The sequence below is a fragment of the Lissotriton vulgaris genome, chromosome 2_1, assembly GCF_964263255.1.
Source record: "Lissotriton vulgaris chromosome 2_1, aLisVul1.2, whole genome shotgun sequence".
Lineage (NCBI taxonomy): Eukaryota > Metazoa > Chordata > Amphibia > Caudata > Salamandridae > Lissotriton > Lissotriton vulgaris.
In genome coordinates, this window is record NC_141687.1 from 670,985,858 (window position 1) to 671,006,439 (window position 20,582).

The following is a 20,582-nucleotide window of genomic DNA, read 5'->3' on the forward strand; positions in this document are numbered from 1 at the left end:
GTTCAGAGTGTTGCCATCCGCCCTGAAGTCTGCGCCACGCATTTTTACAAAATGCCTATCTCCAGTGGCAGCTTACCTTCGCCAGCAACATCATCAGGTATTCCCCTACCTGGATGACTGGCTCATCAAGTCTCCCACTCTAGAAGGTGTGAACAGGTCTTCCAACGCCTGTCTTCAGCTCTTCGAGAGTCTAGGACTTACTCAACCAGGAAAAGTCAGTACTGCAGCCCTCTCAACGACTCATTTTCCTGGGAGCAATTCTAGACACGCATCAGGAGAAGGCCTTTCCATCACAGGAGCGTCAAGCCAAACTGAGGTCGCTGGCAGCACACATTCAGCTAAAAAAAACCATCAAGGTGCGACTTTTCAAGTCATTGCTAGGAATGATGTCCTCCAACATCCTCCTAATACCACGCTGCCGCCTCCGTATGCGGCCCTTACAGGAGGCGTTATCATCTCAGTGGCTCCAGTGTACGGGATCATTCGACGATCTACTCAGGATCACTCAGTTCATGGTGAAGGCCCTTCACTGGTAGCTTCAAACAAAAAAACTGAACCAGGGCCTACGATTCCTACTGCCTACGGGCATACGCTGCGCTTTACAAATCTCAAAAATAAATAAATAAATACTTCCAATCTCCCCACACGTGATAACAGATGCATCATTGGAAGGATGGGGTGCGTTCCTGCAGGAACTTCAGATACACGGTCAGTGGTCACCAGCTGAAAAACTGCTCCACATCAACCTGTTAGAGTTGAGGGTAGTATACCTGGCTCTTTGAGCTTTCCTGCCCAGAATCAGGAACTCCCCAGTGCTTGTGAGGACGGACAACACCACCACAATGCACTACTTAAACAAGCAAGGGGGAACTCGATCCATGACGTTGTCTCAAGAATCTCAGCGAATTTGGGAGTGGCTACTCCAACACAACATTTCTCTGAGAGCGGAGTACGTCCCAGGAGCAGACAACACCCTGGCGGACTCACTAAGCAGGCAACGCTCCATTTGCCACGAGTGGGAGCTCGACCAACATGCTCTCGAGGCAGTATTCTCCCGATGGGGCAGACCTCACCTGGATCTATTTGCGACAGAGAAGAACGCAAAATGTCAACATTATGCAAGCTGGCTTCCCCAGAAAGGATCTCTAGGGGATGCATTTTCGATCGCATGGTGGAACGTATTTGCTTACGCCTTTCCTCCATTTCCCCTGATCCCCAGGTTTCTTTGGAAACTGAAAGCGGAGCATTGCACACTGATCCTAATCGCCCCAGCATGGCCACGCCAACACTGGTTTACAGAACTCCACCTTCTATCGCTGGATCCTCCGATTCCTTTCAGGCCTTACCCGCATCTCCTCACTATGAACCAGGGACAAGTCCAGCATCCAGATCTGACATCTCTCAGATTATCGGCTTGGCTCCTGAGTTCAGAGAATTCCAGGACTTAGATATCCCTCAGGACTGCAGGGTCATCTTAGCCCGGGCCCGGGCTGACAGTACCAATAAGACATATTCTCTTAAGTGGAAGAGATTCTGTTTATGGTGTAAAGCTAACAAACTGCACCCGTTCTCGTCATCTCCGGCACAGCTGCTGCCCTACCTGCTTCACCTGGCCAACTCGGGACTGGCTCATGCCTCAATCAAGGTCCACCTGGCAGCCATATCCCGGTTCAGATGCTCTTCGTCTGGTGTTTCCCTATGGTCCAACAGACTGGTCAAGCAGTTTCTGAAAGGCTTATTCAGGACTTATCCTCCAGTGAGACCGTTACCACCTACATGGCAGCTCAATATTGTTCTGGCGCAGCTGATGAAACACTTTTTTGAGCCGATGCATAAATCGGATCTCAAATACTTGTCATGGAAAACAGCTCTCTTGCTGGCTCTCACGTCAGTAAGGACGGTGAGAGAGCTGCAGGCTTTCTGTATTCAGGACCCGTTCCTTCAGTTTAAACAGGACAGAGTCATTCTACGGACTAACTTCAAATTCATACCAAAGGTTCCGTCTGCTTTTCATCTAAACAAACCTATAGTCCTGAGATCTTTCTTCCCTAATCCATCTTCAACAGCGGAGAGATCTCTACATTCCTTAGATCTGAAAAGATGTATGAAATTCTACCTGCATAGAACAGAACAATTTCGCAAGTCCAACCAATTAGGGCCTACCATTGACAAAGCAGAGCATTTCAAGGTGGATCTCTGCGGCTATCGCCTTCTGCCACCAACAGGCGGGTCATCCTCTGCCCGCCAAAGTTCGGGCTCATTCCACTAGAGTGGTTTCCACCAATAGGCGCTCTTTTCTGGGGTGCCTATTGTCGAAATTTGCAACGCAGCGACATGGAAGACACCACATACGTTCACCAAGCACTACTGCTTGGATTTGGAAATTATGAAGGATGTAGCAGTGGGGCAGGCAGTGCTCCGTCATCTATTTCATTAGAGGTGAGCCTTCTTCCTTTCATCCCACCTTTCCAATTTCCGAATTGCCCATTTCTTATCCTGCTACTGTTTGCAGTTTATTCTGTTGCACTATTGATAAGTTATTATCAAGTGTCTTACATACTATATTATGCGAAATGTTCTGCCTACTACTTGCTACTCTGATTCAGGCATGTGAGTCTATGAAAGCTACCCATAATACTGGATAAGAAATGCGTTACTTACCTGTAACTGCAGTTATCCAGTATTGGTATCTTTCATAGATTCACATGCAACCCACCCGCCTCCCCTGGAAGGGCTCACCTTGGTTCTCTCAGTAGGTACTACTTAGCACTGTGCTTACGAAAATCTGAGGGACTGGGGCTCCTTCCAGGAAGCTTCTAGAGGGTGGTAGTAGCTGATTAACTCATGGCCAAAGTTTGGTCCTTTTTTACAAAAGGACTCAGATAGGTTACTAATGTGAGGCCTCCGCCCTACTAGTGTATATATGTCTTTAGGACATTACTATTTTATGTACCGGGGACTCCCACCCCGACGGCGGGGAATGATTCAGGCATGTGAATCTATGAAAGATACCAATACTGGATAACTGCAGTTACAGGTAAGTAACGCATTTCATATCCATCATTTATTCTATTCATCCAATTGACAGTCTCTCTGTTGGGCTGCAAACTGAAGATCAAATATATTGGCCTTGTCCTCTTTTGTACAGCAAGGGGTGACTTCGGTTCTTGTCTTGATCGTGCAACAGTGCCAGCGCCAACTGCCCCAGTGTCATTGCCCCTAGTACTCAATGCATTATTGGTCCCTGTTTCAGTTCTGGTCAGCTGGATTCTTACAGTCGAAAATGTGTCCAAGATTATTCCTTTTCTATTCCTTCTTTGCACAAGAAACTGTGGTTGACACACCATAAGAAGGACTCTAGGCCTGATATCTGCACCTCTGACCTTGAGGACTTTGTTTTCCTATTGTTTCTACCTCCTTTCATTGACGCTTCACTTTATAGCTAATGGGTTGCTGGCTCTTTCACTGATTAATGAGTGCATTTAAAGTAGTTTGAAAGGCTTAGATTGCGGTAGCAAGCGGTCTTCTTCTTTGGAGCCCAAGCTCCTCAAGATGGTACAGGAATTGTGGAGTGAAATACAAGGTCATTCTTTTAAAGTCTGCATAGTGAATGTTGTGTCTTTGTTACTGGGAACCCACAAGTCTGTCTGTGATTGTGCTCTCGCCAAATGAAACATTTTCTCCTCAAGTCGATTAGTGTAGTCAAATTTGCTTCATACATGTATTCAGATGTCTCCTATGGGCCTGAAGATTGAGAGTTGTCATGGTACTGTAATTGCTGTGGTGAGCCAAACTCCAATTAATCCACATGTGTTGCGTTCTTAACCAATAATAACTCACACTCGCACTTGAGTGTAATTCTCTACCTGCAAGTAGTGAACAATATGCCACTACTAGACACTACTTGTTGAGGAAATGAGAATACATCAAGCAATATGCTTTACTCCTAGGGGATGTGTACGGTCAGTCACCACATCCCCTCTAGGAATTTCTTTAAACTCAAACTCGTTAGGTGGTCTTACCATGAGGATCAAGACGTTAAAAATGCCTGTTTGCTACAAGTGAAAAGTGGCAATTAATCCCTTACACTGTACATGGTTTAATATAAAGCACTCATCGAAAGAAAGAAGCGTTTATTGATTCTGATATCTGTTGGAGAGATTCAGGTTGCCTGATTTTGTTCCTGTTGACTTCTTTATTAGTAATTTAGCACTCTGGATGATATTTTTTTACCCGCTTTTTACCAAAATTTCCACAACTTTGTTTTTGAAAAACATGGCTCAATCCTCCAATATTATCCATATATACAAGAAAGGATTGAGGGAGGCAGGGTAGATTACATCAAAACCTAATTTTCCTGTATCCCTGTTGGATTGGATTGGTAAGCTACATGGCTAAGAGTTCTGTAACAAGTTACGTAAATGACTTGCAGGGGCAATAGTGACCAGTCAAGTTGGTTTCAGGAAAACTGTGATATGGAGCATGGATTCAGGCGTACGTTCAGTGAACAGAGGACACTTGTTTATGTCCTCTTTAAACCTGGAAGCAAGAGTTCGATAGTATGGATCACTCATTCTTTAAGGTGCTGTGGCTGCTCATACTTTACAACTGAATTTTGTTGGAGCTCTACATGCGTACAGTTTAGATTATCTAAATGGTACACTTCATATCATGGCTTTGAGAGATTGACGTTCAACATTGTCAAATGCTGTAATCTGAATGGCACAAGCTGGAACCAGACAAAGATGACTGAGCCTTACTGGCTTCTGGGTTAGATAAACTTAATTAGGCAATAGTAACATCTGCTATTTACATTTCTTAGGAACCACAAAAGTATGGTATGTAGAGCTATATGAAAAATAAGTAATTACTATTATTAATAATTCAAAAATATAAACTTTATGGTGCTGTTCTGCCTCTGGAATTTGTTAACATATACTCAAGTAATTGCTCTGAGAAAAGAACACAGGGTAATGTCCATGATAAGGTGCCCTGCTATTAAAACCTTCACCTTCTGGATTTGCCTGTCATCCAAATAGGTTGCCAGAGTTTTTTAGGATGATTTTATGTGAATAATATATGTTTGCAAATAATCAAATAGTTTGCATTGCATTGTACAGCAATGTAGTGCTGTTTTAAGGTACAGTTTCTCCGTGCCTGCAAATAACACAACAGGGTAGTAAACTTTTAAAGATAGTTAAAAATGCATAAAAGTTAAAATCGACAATACCCAACAGCTGTCTTGAGAAAATCCTCCATTCTACTCTGTAGAAGCAATCCGAATGTTACAGAAGGACAGTAAAGAGAACACAACTTAAAACATGCTTTAATGTTCTAAAACAAAATCAGCAGTCTGCATGGTTGTGTAGAATAAGTCTTAACATTGATACTTCAAAAGTTGAAGCACTCCACCTAAACAGTGCTCGCCAGACACCAGTCTTATTTTCTAGGTGATAGTTTGTCAGTCTTTTAAGACCAGAACCCTTAAGATTTAGTGGCTGATGTGTCATACACCATTTAGGCCCTCTTCAATTCAATCTGGATAGAAATAAGAATTCGTTCTTCTTGAGATTAGCGTTTTATCCGATAAAGTAGCCTCTTAGACAAAGGGAAATCTGCTTCATAAACCATCATTGCCATATAGATTTATCTTGTTTCACTATACTGTACAGGGGACGTCTCCATCTTATCTCCTTGCCGGTACCACTGGACCCAGGTAGACTTTTCGGGCACTTCCATTGTAATCACAACCACCTAACTGTAGCTTAACAGACCCTTATGAATGCTCTACAAAGACCCATGTATAAAAAAGTGTTCATGTACAGCCAGAGGTTTAAATCTTTGCATGAACGTATTTTTACACTTTTTTCAAATATTGTCAAGCGCACTACCGGGAATGTCATATCCCATACTTTTCTGTGAATGCCCACAAACGTACAGGTCTGTGAGTTTTCCCAAATTTGCAAAGCTAACCAAGCCTTTTTCAACCCAATCCACTCCCATTAAATGGTATTTACTACTTTATAATACTATCAACGTATTACATGTTTTTCAACTATGGAGTAGTTAAGCAAGCCATTTATGCCTATCAGGAATCATTCTGGAAATGAAGGCTTACTCAACTGTAAACATACTTTCACAGCAAAAGTCCACCCAGAAATAATTGAGTTTTGTAGTATGAGACAATTAAGCAAAATATATCTTTCATAGATTCATAATTGATCCACTCCCTTTCCAAGGTAGATAGATTCTAAAAGTTACCTATTTAAAACAAATAAAACATTGATATAGTGGTTGCTTTGAAAAGCCTTGATCTAGTTTGTTGGGAGACACTGAAACAGCCAATGGGTTACAATGATAAAGGTCAGTTGTGGTGCAACTCCACCACTCACAATGTTTGAAAATTGCAGTCATGGAAGTAAATGTTCATGCATTAGTAGCCTGCCTGTGGGGAAATATTCGGTAAAGTAAGAAATCTTTGAAATGCATCAATGCAGGAGATTTTGTGGAATTATTTTCTCTTTCACACATCTTTATCTGCCTTGATGTCCTGTCTCTGTGTGGTTTAGTGTTTTTCTTTGTTTGTGTCTTTCTCTCTCACAGTTTTTCTCACGTTGTCTCTCTCCTCTGTATATATGTCTTGATCTCTGTGTCACCATTATGTTGTAAATGATTCACTTACTCTCCCTCTCTCACCCTGTTGTCCCTCTACCTGTTGTCTTGCTGCTTTTTTGTTTAGTGTCAACTACCATTGTTTTTTTCATTGACCTTTTAGGACTCTGTTTTATCGTGTTGCTCACTCTCTCTCGGGCTCTCCGTAATCTACCCTTTCAATCCTACCTCCACTTACCCCTTATTTCGCAGAAAAGATTGTAAACTCTTGAGAATTATTTATATCGACTAGGAATGTATGCACAAGTGGCTACAAAGAAAACATAACGGATGGCGAAAACAGGGCCTTGCATTTAACTGATTTTCTGTATACACAGAAACAATCCTGTACCTACTCAGTTCCACCCAATCCATCCCATTAAAACGCGAATCTAATTGCTACTTGTTCCTACCGGTTCCTCACATTATAAATACTCCCAAAGCTGGATCTGGAAAGATTTGTGCTCAGCAGCTGCTCTCCTCTGCTGCCAGGTGTTGCCACACAACTCGACTTGTGACTCCACCCTACCAGGATGTGACAACAACAGTCTATGCACCTCCTAGCCCACTGGCTTAAGGTCCTGTTTTTCAGGACCTTCCAACTGATTACTGCATTCCTTAAAAGATTTTATGACACCTCTTCAGCAGTTAAGTCAAATATTCCCTCCTAAGACCTTGGGGTCCAACTCCTGTTCATGTCAAAATAAAATATTATTGTTTGATCCCCAAAACATCTGCATGTGGTATCTGTGGTTTGACCATGATTCTTTGGCTTGTGATTTGCATACCTCCAAGCATCTGAATGCCATCAGGAAGTGGAAACTCAAACAAGTTGGGGCTCTGCCTCTCCCACAAAAAAACATAAAAAGCACCATCAAAAGAAAGTCCTCTTCTTCTTCAAGAAAACAGTCCCAGGATTGTTTAGAGACTCAACGACACGATTCCAGGAGGCTGGTCTCTTCCTTACGACCCTCTAGCCAGATCCTGGTTATTAAAAATGTAAAACGTAGTTTCCAGCTCTATCTTCTGACCATTGACAGAACAAGGCCTTTCAATAGGCTCTGCTAAATAACTTTTGCGCTGCTCTCATCCTTCTGGACACTGTCCAGCTTGCAAGTGTGAACCAGCCCCTTCGAGCGTGACATTTCTGGTAACTTCCACAGAAGCCACTGTTACCAATGGCATGGGTTCAACTGCTTTTCGATTCCACCATTGACTCTGGGGCTGTCTTTCTCTCCATACCAGCCCTTAAAAACGAAGATAATTGATTTTGCCAGAGGGAGAATATTGGCCTCTTTTACAAATATGTTTCTCGATGATCCCCTCCCTATTTTTCGGAAATTTGCTTGCATGGAAGGACTTTTTAGCCAAGATTCTGAAGCTCTGGTTATGTCTAGTCTGGGCTGTAGTCTAACAATTTTCTCTCTGCTTATCATGCAGATGCTGGCAAAATACCAGGGGCAAACTTACCTTTGGATGAAGTTTGCATAATGACAGCTGCGATTTTCCCTGTATTCCTGTAATTGTAGAATGTGCCTAGCTCCTTTCTGAGGATCACACTTTTATTTAGTATTTCTTTTATGTTTATGATTTCCCCTTTTTTTGTAACTGATATTTTCTTCTCTCGTAGTGTCTGGAGCAGGCAGTCTGCTCCCTGCACAGGAGTTTCTCTGGGTTCCAGTTAAAATATTTTATTTCCTCCATTTGTTTTAACCACAGATGGTTACTGTTCTAGTTGTTCATTGAACCAAGCGCCTCAGCCATGGTGTCCTTTTAAACGTTGCGCTTCTCCATGCTGAGAGATTGTCCTTTCAAGTTTCTTGTTGAGAAGCACTCCCTTTTGGTTTTCCTTATATTTCTATAATTTTAGGAGGTGCCTAGATCCTTTCTGAACTTCACAGTCATGTTGAGTATTTCTTTGATGATTTTTTTTACTTTGCACTTTTCTTTTAACTAGCATTCTTTTCTTTAGCCGTGTCAAGGGCTGAGAAGCCTGTCCCAACACACAGGAATTGCTTTAGAATATTATTTTGCCCCAATTTATTCTTACCACACCTCTCAACTACAGGGTCCTTTATACTTTGGTGCATCAGCTGCGCAGAGGTACAGGAACACAAAGGTAAGCTCATCTGTGCCCAGACATTGCCAGAATCCTGGTTTGTATGCTACAGGCTCATGTAAACCTCATTCCTCCTCTAACACTTCTCAAGAACTCATTCTTGTGCCGCTCTTGCCTACCCATATAGAGCCTAGAAGGCCCAGTTACTTATCTGCTCTGCTCTTTCAGCACTTCAATCCTTTATTCAGCAGTTCAGCAATTTCTCCAAATTGGCGCATTCTTGTCTGTTTCCCATCTTGGCATTTCTATCTTATAAGCGTGCGCTCACTTCTAAACATGCTTAGACATCCATGAGTTCATTGAGGCATGCATACCTGCTACCCTTTTTTTCTCTATGAAACCTGGCTCTGGGTCTTTGGCTCCCTGGATCTCTTGAGCCGTACCGGAGGGATGTGTCTTCAGCCGTATCGGAGGGATGTGGCCCATCTAATTTTGGCCTTCATTCTTAGAAACATAGAATCACAAGTATTTATCAAAACACATTCTGTGCTCTACCTTTCTGGATATACAATCTCCTGGACACGGATTCTTTAACATTCTCACTTAAAATTAATGAAGTTTCTCCCTTTTCTGGACCTTTATTGCAAATCCGGTGTCTATTGTCTTCTTTGGAGATGGTTTAGCAGAGGTGCTTGCTCCCTTCTTGATGAAGCATGTCAATTTCGCTACTTTGAGTGACTTCAAAATCCTTTGAGTGACTTCAACATACATATTGATGCTCAGTCCAATCCATGTGCCCTGGCTCTCTTAGAAGCACTAGCTGCACTTGGTCTTGAACTTCAAGTGTTCCCCTTTCTCATATAGCAGAGCACAATTTGGATCTTAAATTCTGTAATCTGCTTTTACCTAGCATAAAGGACTGTGTACTACTTATTTGAGACCGCCATTTTGCTGTTTTATTTAAAATGTTCTTTCGAGCTAGACTGCCCTTGGACACTTCTCATTTCTTTCCAAAGCACAACTGGTCCAAAATCTCTCATCCAAGTTTTGAATCAGCACTCCCCCCTCTTCAGATATAAGTACAACTTAGATGTGAATAATCTTAGCTCATGTTGTACATCCGCTTTTGATGAGATTGCTTCTTTAACAACTCATCGCTCTTTGCCATCTACCCCTTAGTTTTTTAATCAATTAGGTCTGCCAAAACATTGTAAGGTGCTAGAAAGGAAATGAGAGCTAACTGTACAGATACGGACACGCAGTTCTACGGTGCAAAAATCAGAAAATATTGCAAGATGATCAACGTTGCACAGTCGGAATATTTTTGCTTATAGAATGCAGACTGTTATAATTGGGGGTCTCTAGTTGGCACAGGTGGGTACTTGTGACAAATAGGGACCCTTGCCTCTAGTCAGGGTAAGGGGGTACACTCCTAAAATAACCCCTGCTCACCCCCTTGGTAGCTTGGCACGAGCAGACAGGCTTATCTCAGAGGCAGTGTGTAAAGCATTTGTGAACACATACAGTAATCAAGTAACAACTCTACAGATGGACATCACACAGGTTTTATATCAAAAATAAGTATTCTTTATATAGACTTATCACAAGACCACAAACGGCAAAAATCCACAATACTGTACTTAAAATGGTAAGCTTAGCTTAGTTCAGTTCTTAAGATACAACACTTTAAGTCAATGTACCTTACGGTGCAAGATGCTTTCACAACAAAAGTGTTGCAGCGATGGAAATGCAGCACCAGCGACACGCTTCTTCCTCTTGAGCCGCGCTTCCAGCTCCTTCCGACACGCAGTCCCTCAGAAGGCCCAACTCAGCAGCAGGCACTTCCCAAGGAACTCTGAGGAGCTGGGGGTTGAAGTCTGTTGTCCCTGAGACTTCAGCATTAGGCAAGCTCTGTTTCAAGCCCTTGGAGATCCTTACAAGTTGAAAATAAAGTACACAAAGTTCCTTTCTCCTTCCTGTGGTAGTCAGGCAACCACTGCAGACCAATCCCTCATGCAGCACTTCAGCCTAGGGATAGTCTCTCCTCAATTTCTTCTGGTTCCTCTCATTGTGGAAGTCAGGCACAGCCCTATTCAGGTCCCAGGTGCTACTCCTCCCACCCATCTAGATGCAGATCTCTCTATTCACCACTGGGCTGACTCATTCTGTCTCCTAGAATCCCCAGCCCTGTCACTCAAACTCCAGACAAGGAATACACAACCTCGCAGAGGCAGGCTTGGATAGTTAGACAAGAAAATACCTACTTTCTTAAAGTGGTATTTTCAAACACAGAATTATAAAATGCATCTTTTAGTGAAGTTGATTTGATCATTGTGAGTCCAGGCATACTAAACTCGAATTTCTACCATGTTCCCTGAGTCAGTTAGGATTTTAAGATGTAATAATCTAGCTGCCCATTCTGGCCTATGGAGAACAGGTAGCCTTGCAATAGTGAAAAACGAAAATGGCTTTAATTCACTATTATGACATGCCACATACATCAGGGCTTGTCCTACCTTATACTTACAATGCACCCTGCCCTTGAGCCTACCGTACGGGTGTCTGATATGAAGAAAAGGGAAGGTTTAGGGACTGGCAAGTGGGTGCACTTACCCAGTCAGCAGGACAGTACCAGACTGCACACATGCTCTGCATTGGCAGGCCTTAGACACATTTTACAAGGCTGCTTCTGAAGGTGGCACAACCAGTGCTGCAAGCCCACCAACAGCATTTGGATTTACAAGCCCTGGGCACACTCAGTGCCCTGTACTAGGGCCTGACAAGTAAACCAAACAAGCCAATCATGGACTCACTAATCCATACATCAATTTACAGTAGGGAGCACTCTCACTGTGGCACTGGACAGCAGTGGCACAGTGCCCAAAGCATTCAATACCAGCAAAAACACATGAGGCAACAGCAAAAATGGAAGGGAGACCCACGCCAATGGTGACAGATCTAACACAGATCGATCGAAACACTTCAAACGGAGTTTCTACCATTGTCACGTCTCTCCTTAACCCAGAAGTAGTACCAAAGCCCTTATGCCTTCTTGAATACTCCTACAAACGCGTATCTTGACAGAATTGCTAAAATTCTTCCAAATTTCTTTCCCCTTCTGAAGCTCAGGTGTAACAGTTTTACTAATTTCCACCATTACTCTGGGTGGGTATTCACTAAAAATGGCATCCTTACTTGTAAAACGTTAACCCTTTTATTTGCTTACCCGACATAGAAGTCTGGGTACCAAAATCATTAGTCATAAGCTTTTCAATGGTTTCCTTTCTTCTGCCTCTGGCTCCGTATCCGTATCTGGAAACAGGTGCAGGGTTACCCCACTGTTAAAACCAAACCATTAGCACTGTTTAAACCAAACTATCAACTGACCACTCTATGTTACCTAATTACTGACCTATCTCTCTTTTGCCATACCCATCGAAGGTGCTTGAGAAGTTTATACATACTAGTTTTTCCAAGTTTAAAAAAAAAAATCAAACTCTCTTCTACATGACACTCAAATCAAGATTTCATCCTCGGGACAGCATTGAATTAGTTCTTTTAGCCATGTTTGAACATCTGCACTGGACTTTTGTTTCTGGGTGCATCCAAGCATTTATTAGCCTCGATCTGTTATCCTTGACACCATATCTCACATTATCTTTTACCAGAGGCTATATGGTCTTGGAATGCATGAGGCTCCACTAAAGTGTGTCCTGTAATTGTTTAGTGACTGATCTCCACTCTTTACTTCTGCCTGCCTCCCTCTTTCAGCACGGAGTACCTCATGGGTCATTCTTAAGCCTTACCCTGTTTAATGTCTACATGTCTTCGCTGGTCATTCTAGTTCAATCTTTTGGCATTAAAATAATTTCTTATGCTGAGAGCGGTCAGCTCATAAGTATTTCTATTCACTCAAAACTCCTTCAAATCCTCACTATTTGCCTTGTCCAGTTCGATCAATGAAAGTTGTTTACAACTTAATACCAGTAAGACCAAAGTACTAATTTCAGAAAGGGCCATTGTGAGAAAGTGCCATCTTTCTTGCATTGGTATCCATCCACTTTTTGCAAAACTGCTGATGTGCTTTGACTGAGTGTGCCGTGAACTCCTGCCAACCAGGTGCCCTGGTCCTGTATTCCTTCCCTAAAACTGTGTTGAACCTAAAATCCAATTGGCATCTCTGGCCACCTGTCACCCCTAGTAGATGGTACCCTTAGTACCCAGGGCATGATGACCAGAGAAGGACCCTTTAGGCTGCAGCACTTATTGTGCCACCCTTAGGGGCCCTGTTCCCGGACACCCACACACTGCCTTTGCAGGCTGAGTGTCTAAGTACAGTATTAACAAAGAGTCGGCATTGCACACATCCCTGTGTGCCATACCCAAAAGACCCCCTGCCCTGGCATACCTCAGTCACCTCTCTAGCTGGGTGCCCTATGCCAGTGGTGTGGGCACAGGTGCACGAACCATGTGCCCCTACAGTACCCAGGGCCATTCCTGGGCACTGTAAGTGCAGTGATGCCATTAAGAGTATATGGTGGTGGGAGGTAGTCATTACTAACTCCACAGCACCATAATGGCTACACTGAAGACTGACAAGTTTGATATCAAACTTCTCAGCACATTAAACCCGCACTGATGCCAGTGTGGGATTTAATGTAAAATGCACTAGAGGGCATCTTAGAGATGCCCCTCAAAACCTAACCTTTAATCCACGTCTGGTCTGAGAGGCTGCCTAGACTGCCACATAACAAATGGCCAGCTTGATTATTCAAATAAAATCCCACCACACTTAGCCAAACAAATCCTAAGCAATCATATGTCAGGCTGAATTTAATATCAGGGCTGCGATTGTTCAACCATTCGTGAAATTCCTCCAAGGCCAATGATGATCCTTCCCAGATACACCACACATCATCAATGTACCTGAGCCATTGCTTTATGTGTGCACTATATGGGTTGTTCTTATATATATATATATACTTGTCTTCATATTGGGCCATGTACAGCACCGCCATCTCAGGAGCAAAGGGAGAACCCATCGCGGTCCCTTTCACCTGGAGGAACAGCTCATCCTCGAACTTGAAGGCATTTCTTTTCAAAGCCAAGGATGCAAGTCGCACAATCAGATCTGGTGGTACTCTATGTGGACGCGGTCTTTTTTCCAGGTATATCTCGATAGCTTCCAACCCATCTTGTTGAGGAGTTTGCGTATACAAGGACGTCACGTCCATTGTCACAAGAATCTGGGTGGTTTTTGTATTCTTGCAGAATATCGTTGCTTCCCCAAGAAGTAATACAGTCACCCTGGGAACACTTTAAGAACAACAGGTACATATAGCTCGAGTCTAAGGGTGTGTGAGTCAGAATGAGTATAATCTTTCCAGGCTTCTTACACCAATCATTTATTTATTTGTATGTCCCACAGTACAGGCCACTTTCCAGTCCATGTCCTGAGGAGAACCCTTAAATAGTGTCTGGGTTCGAAACGCGTTGACCCTGTGCTGGAACAGGATTCAAGAAGGGTGTTTCAGGATTGTAATTCAGGACATTGTCTACCTGATTGATTTTGGACCCTTTAAAATAAAAAGTTTCCAGCACAGTCAAACAAGCAGGCCAGCAAACAAAGAAGTGAATGGTCGCTTGTCTGTTTTTATGTTATCAGGACTGGTGCCCCATGAATTGAATGATTAGAGGCATCGTTTCTTTCTCTTGTTTGTCTATGGTGTTTTCATGAATGTTTTTATTTATATTGTTTGTAAATGTATTTGTAGTATGGTGTTTCTTGTGAATTTTGCTATTTGAGTATTCTTGATGTTTGGATATATGTAAATGTTTTCCAAAAAGAACTATGAAACAAGTAAAAATCATCAAATGAGAAGTGTGCCCGCTTAGGATTTGTTTGGCTAAGTGTGGTGGGATTTTATTTGAATAATCTAGCTGGCCATTTGTTTTGTTGTTCAAAATAAGAGTGGTCTAGGCCAGTTAGCATATAGACCCAAGCCTTTTTTGTTTTCACTAGACTGCCACCCAGCAGACATGTTGCTGGACCCCTGGGTGGAGAGCCAACCACTCTCCTGGGCCTGCAGCAATGCACATTCTGGGCAAGGTGCTAGGTTTCCTCCCCCAGGGTGGGCAGGGGGAAGCTTCAAAAGCCTGCCGCCGTTGTGAGCTTCTTCAGGCCACTTGCTGTACTCAGCAACTGGCTCCACCACTTCTGACCCCTACTCTGGCGGGAAGACTGGCGGAAAACCCTACATCAGGAAGTGGGGTGTGCCATCCTGTGCCAACCCCACTCCTCAGGTGGGAGAGGCGAGGTGAAGCACGGCCCCGGGCTCCGGTTATCTTGAAGATGGGGAGCACTGCCAAATCACAGCTAGGCCCCTGCCCCCGTCCCACAGAAGAGAAGCAGATTAGGGGGTGTACCCACACCAGGACGGGGACCTATTGGTCCCTGACCTTGCCCTACCTGTAACGCCCCTAAATTCAGTATTTAGTGGCACCCTGAACCTTCCTTCCTCAGATCCCGATAAGAAATACAAGAAAGAAGATCAAGAAGAAGAAGAAGACCCGCCTGCAGCTGCTAACAGGATGACACCAACTGACTTGGCCCCAGCCCTACCAGCCTGCCGACCCTGGAACCTGCCTCTGCTAAATTCCGGCGACTCCTGCAGACAGCAACCTTGGAAAACCCGGAGGACCTGCCTACCTTGACCCTCTCAAAGACTGGGACTCCCCTGAGCAGAGGCTCTGCTCCAACAACCATACCCCTGGTGCCAGCCAGGAACCGCAAATCCAGCCCACTCTGCACCCGCCGAGCCGGGCCTGTGCCAGAGTAACCAAGACCACGAGGATATTCCCCCCGGCGACTGGGACCCGAAGTCCAGTGCCCAAAGAGCCTCCTCGACGACCCAGACGATGCCTGCAGCCTCAGAACCAGGGACCCCTCCAACTGCGACCAGCCGAGGGTAAGATTTCCCGACACCCAAAGACACCCAAAGACCCCCTACAACCACCCAAAGACACCCGCCCCACGGCCCCCTGTGCCCTCCTTTGGGGTACTCGCCTCTTATCTAAGAACCCAACTTACCTCTTGAAGTGGTGGTCGCACCTGAAGAATCTCCGTCCCCGAGCCTGCAGCCTTTGTTCACCTTGTAACTTTCCCGTTGGATAACATTGAGCGCCCGATGGCTCAAAAGTACCCTGCACTGAGCCGCCAGAGTGCCTCTGGAAGTGCAACTACTACCCTACCCTACTCTACTTCCCCACTTGCCCTGAGTAAGTCACCAGGAACTCATCTCCCACAGCCGCGTGGCCTGCCTGCTTGTAGCCACCAACCAAGGGCCCCCTACCCTCCGTTGGATTGCATTGGGCATTCACTCTCTGGACCCGGCTGCCCCTGTGCCGCTGAGGGTGTAAGAACTGTACCTTTCCGACCCTGGGAGACCCCCCGAGTCCATGCCCAGAACCTTAACCTCACCAGTCGAATACTCACCTGAAAGCCGATGACTCACTTTCCTTCCATAGGCTAACATTGACTGGTTTTCACTGAAATTTCTTCTAAGTGTCGATTTTTGAAACTTTAAAATATTCTTCTAAAATCAGCCGAATAACGATTTTCCGAAATACTCACCTGGGATCAGGAGAGAAGCCAGTGCTGTACTTTCTAGTTCAGTATTGAACCGCAAAAGTCATCTTAACTGTACTTACCAGTTACCTGCATTTTCTCCCATACAAAACCATTGACTGATTATCTCTGAAATTTCTTCTGTGTCTATTTTTGCTAATTACAAATATTCCTTAAAAATCGTACCAACTACTGAAACGTAAATACTTACCTGTCTTAGGTAGAGGTCCCAGTGCTGGATCTAGGAGCCCAGTACTGGATTACAAAAGTAACGAGAACCTACTTTACCTGTGACTTAAATTTCCTTCCATAGGATAACATTGCTAGTTTTTCTCTAAAAAGTTTCTAAGTGTCAACTTTGAAAATACATTTATATCCTTTAAAAATTACAACTGTAACCAAAACGCTTTTACTTAACTGTTTACAGCTTAGGTTTCAGGACTGAATCCAGGATCCAGTCCTGTGGTTAGCAAAGTAATCCTGAAAGTAATCAATTGCATTTTTATAGAAAAACCCATTGAGCTCAATGTTAAATTGTGTTGCCTATTGCAACCTCGGTAACTATTGTACTTACCTAGTCCATTGCCTCTCTGCAAAGTAATTACCAAAGTCACTCATATTGAGAAGTATATTTTGATACATGTTGGTTCTAAAATAAAACAACTATATGTTTTGATATAAAAACAATTGGCCTAGAGTTCAGTTCTTGAGTGTGTGAAACCTTTTGCTGACTACGTGTGTAAAACAAATGCTTTACACAGCCCTCTGATACTGCCTTACTGCTCGACCAAGCTACCACTTTAGAGAGTAAGGTCAGATCTGGCTTTAACCTCTGTTATACCTCTGGAGATTGGAGACTCTTGCACACTGTCCCTTACTTTGGTCCAGTGTATATATAGAGCCACTTTCTTATAGCCAAGCCATCTGAACCCCATGCTTTTTCGCCATTTAAATTTTGGGATTGTCTCAGGCCCTGTTAATTCAGATAGAATCTCAGTGTGAAATTTGACACTAATCTCTCATTTGTCCATCTTGTTTTCGCCGTCTTAACTTTCTGCTTCACTGTGCTATATGCCCTCAGAAAGGTGCTGGACATGTGTCCATGTGCTTTACGCTAACATGGAATGATGTTAGGACTTAGCGAATGCCAGTGGACCGAAAATCTCCCAAGATACTGGCATGGTCTCTCCTCCTATAATGGGTGATGAGTAGGGTGCCTCTTTTGCTATGATGGTGAGAAGGGTGGCCGAGGTCCTGGGCCTTAGCCTGCCCTCAGTGGCAGTCAAGACTAACGTCTTCACAGAGGTGCTTCAGCCAGGAGTGACACTCTAAGAACCGTTTCTCCCTTTTATTGGAACCCTCACAGTTATCCTGCTTAGGACCTGATCCAAGCCCAGGACAGGGGCTCATGTGAACAGGACAACTGCCATTGTCCCACCCTTCCTCACGTAACACCATACCCATGGAGAGTTTGGTGGTCCAAGCTTCCACGTCTTTCATAAATTATGGCACATTCCCTACCAGCCCACCTGATGGGGTATCCAAGAGGCTGGACACCTTAGGCAAGAAAGTTTCCTTCCACTAGCCTTGCACTGCAGTCTGTGAACACTGCATGCCTTTTGGGCTCCTACCCCCATGCACTGTGGAATCGGTTGCGCTTATGCTGTTCATGGTCCTGGAGGAGGCCCGGGCCATTCTCTCCCAAGCTATGGCGGACGGAAGATGCAGCCAACTCCACAATCAGATGTTGGCTGGACATGACTGACTAGCTTGGCAGAGCGGTTTCTTCTTCAGTGACCTTGCGGCATCGCACCTGGTTTTTCAGGGGCATTCCAAGCTTTGCATATGGACATGCCGGTTATTGGCGCCTGTCTCTTTGGAGACGAGGCGTACTCAGCACTGGAGCGCTTCAAGGATAGCAGGGCTATGACCAGATCTTTGGGCCTTTCTATTGATAAACCCATTTCACCTTTCGTTCCTTTGGTGACCATAGAAGGAACTGCCAACTGCATCCTTTCCCGCCCAGCCACCATGGGGCGGTATTCATCTTGAGTGGAGTTCAATCCTTCTGTGTGCCTTTCTGCCCATACCACTCCTGCCCACAGTTCTGAAGAAGATCCAGAACGACAGGGCCCAAGTCATCCTTGCGGCTCTATACTGAGCTAGGAGAGTTTGGTATCCTGGACTGTTGAGCAGGGCCATCAGTCTGCTCAACAGGCTGCACCTTTCGGAGTATCCTCCATTGCAGCTGCAGCAGAGGGTTCTCTACCCAAACCTCTCAACGACATGCCTTCATGCGTGGAGATTGAGCTGCGACAGTTAACAGATTTTCACCCACCCGAAGTCTTCAGTGTTATGTTGGCAGTTAGGCATCTCTCTCAGTGTGACCTTGATTCATCACTTTCCGGATTTGTGCTCCTTTTGAGCTTTTGCACAACTGTCCTCTAAGGCTCCTCAATAAGATCTGCTCGGAAGGTCGGTGAGCTTCAGGGTATGTAATTTAAGCCGCCATACCTCAACATCTTACCAGACAAGCTGTTTCTTCGCACTAGAGCTTCCTTCTTGCCAAAATTTGTGTCAGTCAGGATTTATTTATAAAGCACGGCTAATCATCCAATAGGGTATTCAGGTGCTTGCAGGTTCCAGAGGCTTATTCGACCAGCCATGCCTTGAGGGCCATTCGGAATTCTGGAAGTAAGTTAAGGATCTGGAGTTGAGTGGGGAGTCTGGTCCAGGTCTTTGCTGCAATGTGGGAGAATGAGCTTCCTCTTCTTCTGCTTTGTTAGATGCTGGGTGTATGGGCAAGTGAAAGGGAGGCAGAGTGTAGCCTACTCTACGTTTGGTGGAAGTTCAGGCGGTGGTAAATGTAGGCAGGTCCTTGGTTGTGTAGAGGCTTGCATACGTGGGTTAGCAGGTTGAATTGGCATCTCTTCTGTATGGGGAGCCAGTGGAGTTGCCTGGGGTGGGGCATGATGTGTGTTCATCGGGTAAGGTCGAGGGTGAGTAGCTGCGGCGTTCTGTATGGTCTCTGTAGGAGGTGTATGGTGATTCCTACATAGAGGGTGTTGCCATAGTCTAGTTGGCCGGTGATGAGGACCTGTGTCCCGGTGCGTCTCGTGTGCGCCACTCCCTTTTATGTAGGCCAGTCCATCACCCTGCCCACCTTTTACGCTATGCAACATCCTGAAGCAATTCCACTGATTGGACCCCAAAAAGAAGAGTTGGCATTCTACCGTGACCCCACAAAAGAGTTCCGTGAGTAAGATCAACTCTTCATGTGGGATGTCAGATCGAAGAAGGGGAAGGGCATACAGAAATGTATCATCTCCCGATGGATCATGCTCTGCCTTAAAGTCCGCTGCTCATTGATCAAAAAGCAACTCCCTGAGGGCTTGAATGCTCATTCGACCAGAGCCAAGGCTGTGAGCACTGCATAAGCATGAGGAGTATTGGTCCTGGACACCTGCCAGACAGCAACATTGGCTTATCTGCACATATTCACAAAGTATTACTGCTTGGATAGTCAGGTCTGTTAAGACGTTTGGTCCTTCAGAACGTTTTAGTGTGAAAAAGTTTTGCAGACCCACCTCAGGGGAGTTATTGCTTGTGTTTCTATTCTATGGGTTGTTGTCTCTATCAGATTAACAAGTTTGCTTATCTTCAGTAATGCCTTACCTGGTAGAGAAAATAGCTAGCCACAGTATCCCAATGGACCCATTCATCCTCCCCTCTCCATCTGCAAACGGATTCCCAGGTGACAGGACATTTTTCATGGAGGCCCATAAATATGCCTCCTGGGCTAGTGCAAAGGAATGAGTAGCTGAATCTTGTGGAAGGAAATTTAGGCCTTGGAAGCGTTTCCTTTACATGCTGGCACGTTCGTAGTCTTTTTTAATTCTGTTTAAATGTTCTGGATTGAAAACTATTTGAAAAATAAACCACACAATTTAAAACCATGAATTCTATAGATAGGTTTGAGATACCAAAAGGTATGTTAACTTTTCATATATGGTATTTTTACATTTTGTTTGTTTTTTTATTACACTTTTTTTAAAACAATGCTTTACAGAAAGACATTGGCAAGTACAACAGCATAGCACTTGCATTATATAAGCGAGACCTACTGACTTTGCCAATGCTTGGATCTTGAAAGCAGCTGTGTTGGAACTTGTTCTTGCTGCCAGGGAGTAGCTTTTTTCAGGCCCAGTAATCCTACTAGAGACTGCTTGACGCCATTGGCCCATA

The 20,582-nt window shown here is 44.4% G+C and overlaps 1 protein-coding gene across 4 annotated transcripts in view; it reads left to right on the top strand.

Annotated features, from left to right (window-relative positions):
• The window catches only part of QSER1 (glutamine and serine rich 1), a 771,358-nt gene that overhangs the window by 340,000 nt on the left and 410,776 nt on the right, over positions 1 to 20,582 (top strand). The window lies entirely within an intron of this gene.